Source organism: Electrona antarctica, assembly GCF_951216825.1.
Source record: "Electrona antarctica genome assembly, chromosome: 15".
Taxonomy (NCBI): Eukaryota; Metazoa; Chordata; class Actinopteri; order Myctophiformes; family Myctophidae; genus Electrona; species Electrona antarctica.
Window position 1 is genome coordinate 19329789 of NC_136796.1, and position 6437 is coordinate 19336225.

Genomic DNA, 6437 nt, shown 5'->3' on the forward strand with positions numbered 1-6437 from the left:
TTTTGAAAAATCTTGCAAATCTTTGAATATGCTTCATTGACTATTGATATTACTATTTTATTACTACATTGATATTATTATTGATATTACTATTTTCACAAGCAAATCCCGGTACTATAACTGAAAATGATGGAAGCAAAAAAATAATGTTTTCAAAACGATAACGTTACCGCCGCCGAATTAATAATGAATGACTGACTATTGTAAATGATACAGAGCCACCTCCCTGGCAATAGCGCAGGGACAATTTGTTTATTTCTGGACCACAATTCTTATATGAGACGATTCTAAGATGATCCAATGTTATTAGTCTCTTGCGTGACCAAGGGGATGAACGAGTGACATCAGGACTTCGGCACTCTATTGCCGCTCATCCAATCGAAACACTCGAGCTCAGCAGACCAAACCTCAAGCCTACCTGTGGTTGTCGGCGTCGCATGGCACCTCGAGGTGCTGCGGCCCCGGCACGGCCCCGGGCTCCCAGCTGTGTCTCCTCCAGGGGTCCAAGTGTCTGAGGTGACGTGTGGCCGCAGAGCGCCGCCGTATCACGGGGGCCGGCGGTGGCGAGAGGCCTCCTGGGGAGAGCGGAGGGGATGGCACAGGGGAACTGGTTGGCACCGGGGAGCTGGGTGGCACCGGGGGTGGGACCGCCAGGTCGGGGACGGAACCAGGGGTCGACGAGGCTGGGGAAACCGTCTGCATCTTAAGGGGACAAAGTTTAGTTCAGCGCAACGAAAAATGAAAAATGTGCAGGGTTTTACAAAAAAGTATTAACTAAACGAAATTGTATCATGTACTAAGACCAAATTAACTGAAACGATAGAACATTCTGCCTTTAAATATTCAAAAATAGCAATTCTACTATTTTTTTTAGTTGTTGGAAAAAAGAAAATGAACTGTTATGTTTGTGGCCCATTAATTATGGGGACCTTTAAAGACTTCCGCCAAGGAAGTTCATCGTACAGAATTCATTTTTGTTTGTTTATTATATAGGCTAGCATTACATCCTCTTTCTATCGTCTCTAGCCCTGAGGAGGAACCACCCGGTAGTCGGTACGGTTGAAACCGCCCGTCATCTCTCTGTGAGCTTTGACTTTGATACGCCCTTAGTTATCAATGAAGTCTTTTCATCCACTTTCTTCCTCTCTGTAGATGTGTCTGTAAATAAGACTCCTGTTTCCATTGTGAACGGCGGTGTGGTGTTTCACCTTAATACATAAACATGAAGTTACTTACTATTATAGCTGAGCAGTGGTGGAACGTTACAAAAGTATATTTATTTATAGGCTACTGTACAACCACTTAAACTCGAGACCAGTGGTTTTCAACCAGTGGTCTGGGGACCACCAGTGGTCCTTGAGGGGGCTCCAGGTGGTCCCCAGCTAAAAGATGGAGAGTTGGTAAACAAATGGACCGTTATAAATCTTTAACTCTTGTTAAACATCTGCATTACTTAATTTACAAGAAGTCTACACTATTAGAGAATGTAGAAATTGTCAGCAGCATGACAATAGATTTAATACCAGTAGGGGGCAGCATTGAACCGGAGCACGACAGTCGACATTGCACACTTGCCCATAAACAACAATAAATATGAGCAGGAATGTTTCAGCATGGAAGATACATTTATATCACTGCCTCTCAAACTGGGGTCCGGGGACCCCCAGGGGTCCTTGCGGGGGGTTCCAGGGGGGTCCCCAGAAAAATCTAATAATAATATATAGCATCAAAATCAGTTTAACCACTTTAACCCTATTGTATATTTAAGGTCTTATATAGACTGATCAGCTGTGGTCTGACGTAATGTCTGACGTAATGAAATCACACCCGTGTGAACTGGGTGACCATAGCAACCATGCTCATTTTTTGGTACGAACAGACACGTAAACAACCATGCTAATTTTTTGGTACGAACAGACACGTAAACTAGCTGATCTATACAAGCTCACAACGCATAGCAATGGAACGCGTTGTGAGCTTGTAGATCTGCTATTTTAAAATATTTGTATTTTTTAATTCATTATTGTCTCCACCAGGCCAAAGGCATGGGGAGAGAGTATGTTTTGCACTCCGTCCGTGTGTGTGTGTGTGTCCTTCCGTCCGTCTGTTACCAGCTAATCTCCGGCACCGTTAACCCGGTCGATGCCAAACTTTGCACACACACTCCCTGGATGCCAACGATGAACCTCTGCCCCACATTTTCCAGAACGGCCTGTTATAGCACCACCATGAGGCAGCTTTTCACATTTTTTACCTAAAACTGCACCGATCTGCGTGAAACGTTGCATGCACACTCCCTAGAGGCCAAGGACAAACCTTTGACCTGCATTTTCCGCATCTGCCTTTTATAGCACCGACTTTTGTAAAACACATTTTTTTATATTACTCCTCCAGATTCTGTCCAAAAATCTCACAAATCGTTACACAGTATCTCTATGGTCATGTGCGCAAATCGGATCTGTCCGATATTTCATATTCCATCCTAATTGGCTATAATTGGCTTTCACAGTTTGCAAGATTGCCCCGTTTTGAACAAAAGCCTCAAATCATGAACGCAGCATGCAATTTACGTGAAATCTTTCACACATTTTCTTACTAGGCTGAGGAATATATCCCACCCTTTTCACATTGGCCTGTTATAGCGCCACCAACAGGTTGATTTTTGCAAAACACATTTTTGGAACAAAATGCCTCAAATCATCCAATTGTCATCAAAGGCGTATGAAGAAATGGCACCCTTTTCACATTGGCCTATTATAGCGCCACCAGGAGGCCACAACCCGACCTGCCCTGGTGGAGACCTGTGCCCCGAGGGGCACTTTTTCTAGTTTTGAATATATTTTAAAGATTTTAACAACACTTGTATGAGTCTTCCCTGACACTACTATTTTCAGATGGAGGTCTGCGGCCAAATTATGTAATTCATTTGGCGTTCCTTGAAAACACTTGAGAACCACTGATGTATATCAGTTAACAACTAGAAGAATGTCCTTTTTTCTGTGTTGTCCCTCATTTAGGGAAGAACACAGAGGGATTACAAGCCATTTATCTTTGTGGGGGAATCATAAACAACGATGACGCTCTTCCCAGAATGTTTAGTCATGTTCCTGGCAGTTGTGGACAAGTAGCCTACTCAATTCCAGTACTTGAGTCAAAGTATACTGTAGATACTTCTGAACAGTTTCAAATTGCTGTCAAATGGGTACATGAGTACATTCTTAAAATAGTATAAATACTTGAACCCCAGCAGCATGCCGATGCTAGGGGGAACGTTTGCCAGAAATAGCCAATCTACAAGCTCATTAATAAGAGTTAGTTGCCATGGCAATCAATTGGCTCATTTGGGCTACGGCCAGAGCCTTTTCTGGTGGTTCTGGACAACCGCCTGTCCAGTCGACTCGATGCCAGACACTGCACTCCTGAGTGTGACGAATTTGAAGTCAGTGGGGCGAATGGTTCTCGAGTTACGTGGATTACAGACATACATACGTACAGAGATTCGGTGTATTTATTGTAAGATGCATTGCTGTAGTCACAATAGTGCAAATTGTTGATCTACAAGCAAAACACGGCCACGGGTCACTTCCTAGAAATGTAGTCAGTGTTTGCTTTTGAAATGTTTCGGAGTGAAAGCCATAAGCTTCCAAGAACTTAATACTAATAAAGTACAGTACTCAAGTAATTGTAATTCATTACTGTCCACCACTGTGTTTGAGACATAGCTGTCTTGTAAATGGTTAACAAGGCCATTCATATCCTTTATGAGCTTTTGTTATTGCTTTATTGCAAACACTGACTGGATTGGGGCCCCAACCTCCCTCCCAGTGACCTGTGAGATAGCGGAGAGCAGAGGAAGTAAAAGTACCTCAAAATTGTACTTAAAGTCATTGTATGTAACTGTGCCATGTGTGTTTACATAACAAACGATAAATACATGTTTTTCCCATAATGTACCGTTATGCCATGCTCCAGCAGTCATCAGACAGAGTAGTGTGTTTAGTGTTTACCTGCAAAAACACATTGCCCTCTTTCAGCATTTTTGGTGTTTTCACTGTTTTTGTAGCCTCGGAGACCACAGGCGTTTTGTTTACTGTTTTTGTATATATATATATATATATATATATATATATATATATATATATAAGCTTTATTGTTTTGTTATACAGGGGAAAAGTTACATACTGTAGCCTACCTTTAAGTACAGTACTTTTGGACCAGTGGTTATTAAGCTGACGTGAGTCCCTGTCAGCTCTATCACAATTTATGGGCAGTTGAGCAATTCATTGGAGCTGGGGTTGAAAATTGTAGCTCTTTAAATCCCCAGTTTTATAAAGTCCAAAGTATGTCACACTATCATGAATGACGGTCCCTCTGCTTTAGCCAAGTTAACGCTGGCGTCCCTACAGGGCATGCCATTTAATGAAAGTATCCGATCTACAAGCTCATAACGCGTCGCATCGCAAGTCGACTAGATGTGACATGATGTGAGAGACAGCGGTTCTGGTTGAGACATTAAATTGGTATTGTTGTGATCGTTTTTTCATTGAAGTTTCAATGTTTGTTTTTTGTCACCTGGACTGAAATCTGAACGAAACATCTAGGTAAGTATGGCAGAGCTGAGATTAGACCAGATTTCCTCTCTCTCTGTCTGTATGTCTGTCTGTCAATGTATACATGTCCACATGAAGGAGAACATAAGGACACACATAATAAAGGTACAGTTTCAGGTTACATTCACAAAATCATGCCATGTCTCCATAATATAATAATGATATAATGAGAATGCATTTATTGGGGTTAAGATTAGGAATAAGGTTAGGTTTAGGCATAGTTTTACTGAGGTTACGTTTAGGAATAAGGTTAGGTTTAGGCATAGTTTTACTGAGGTTACGTTTAGGAATAAGGTTAGGTTTAGGCATAGTTTTACTGAGGTTACGTTTAGGAATAAGGTTAGGTTTAGGCATAGTTTTTTTTTTTAATGTTTTTTTGTGGCGTTCGCCTTTATTTTATATTTTTTATAGAGGGACAGACAGTAGGCTGACAGGAAATGGGGGAGAGTGTTGGGGGGTTGACATGCAGTAAAGGCCGTCGGGATCGGGAGTCGAACCCGCGGCACACTGCCAGACACAAGGTGCCTGGACCGCTGAGCCACTGCCCAGGCCGGTGTAGGCATAGTTTTACTGAGGTTACGTTTAGGAACACCTTGCGCCGACCGTTCTGAGGTCCTTGGTCATAAAGTATTCCTCTAGGCTAGGGTCAAAGGTGAAGACATCAACCACAACATCTGGTGTAGGCCTATTAGCTGTCAAAGATGTAAAGATGTATTGATGCCACAGGCCGGACAGCAGTTAAGTTACAGATACAGAGTAAGTAAGACTGAAGTGTAGGACACAGCAGATACAGGAATGACATCACAAAAGGCACCACCCATAATGAAGCAACAATATACATTAGTAATATACACCTGTACAATACCCTGCACTAAGCAGTAGTATATACACCTATAATATATACACCTATAATATACACCTGTACAATACCCTGCACTAAGCAGTAGTATACAGGGACGTGCAGAAGTGTCTGCTGACCTTTGTACATTTTTGTTTTGTATTGACGTGTTATTGTGTTATTTTTGGTTGATTAATTGAATTACATATAGGACCACAATGGGTCCTATATGAGCACAATGGAAACAGGTCCTCAGGACTCTTTTTTAGCCTTAAATGTCTGATTGTACCACATGCTGTATACATTTCTCACTATTACAGTATTCAATCAATCAATCAATCAATCAATCAATCAAACCTGTACAATACCCTGCAACAAGCAGCAGTATACACCTGTACAATAACTCTGCACTATGAGTATGCAGAACAACAAACACAAAGTCACAGTGTCATCGCAGTATCCTGCTCAAAGAGCACATGTCAAATCTGTAAAAACACACTTTTATAAGTGTGGTGGGGGCTCAGAGTGCTCCCACTAAGGAAAGTAGGCTTTCTAATGACACAACCCGTCTTTGTTTTGGTGAGTAGCAAAAACGTTCTTTTTATTTACGCCAAAGACGAGAGGCTGGTCTGCATTCATGCGAGCGGCAGAAGTGGAGAGTAACATAGCTCTAAATGAAACGCATTAGAGCTATGGACCAGAGCTAGGGTCTCGCGAACATCATACCACTCACTCGGGTGACCCAGCCGGGGTGATCAAGTCCCGACTTACGTCCCAGTAGCTACCCTCGATCAGACCCACTAGGGAAAGACAGTGCATTATGACATCATTTTCAATTCTAGACATTTCTGATCACATGTGCCGGATACCACAACTATACAGTACAGTTTAGCCTATGAATGCACAGTCAAATCATCAGTGATGAGGACCATTGGTTCCATGTGTACATGCAAGATTTTGTAGTATTTCACAATTACATGCATGCATGC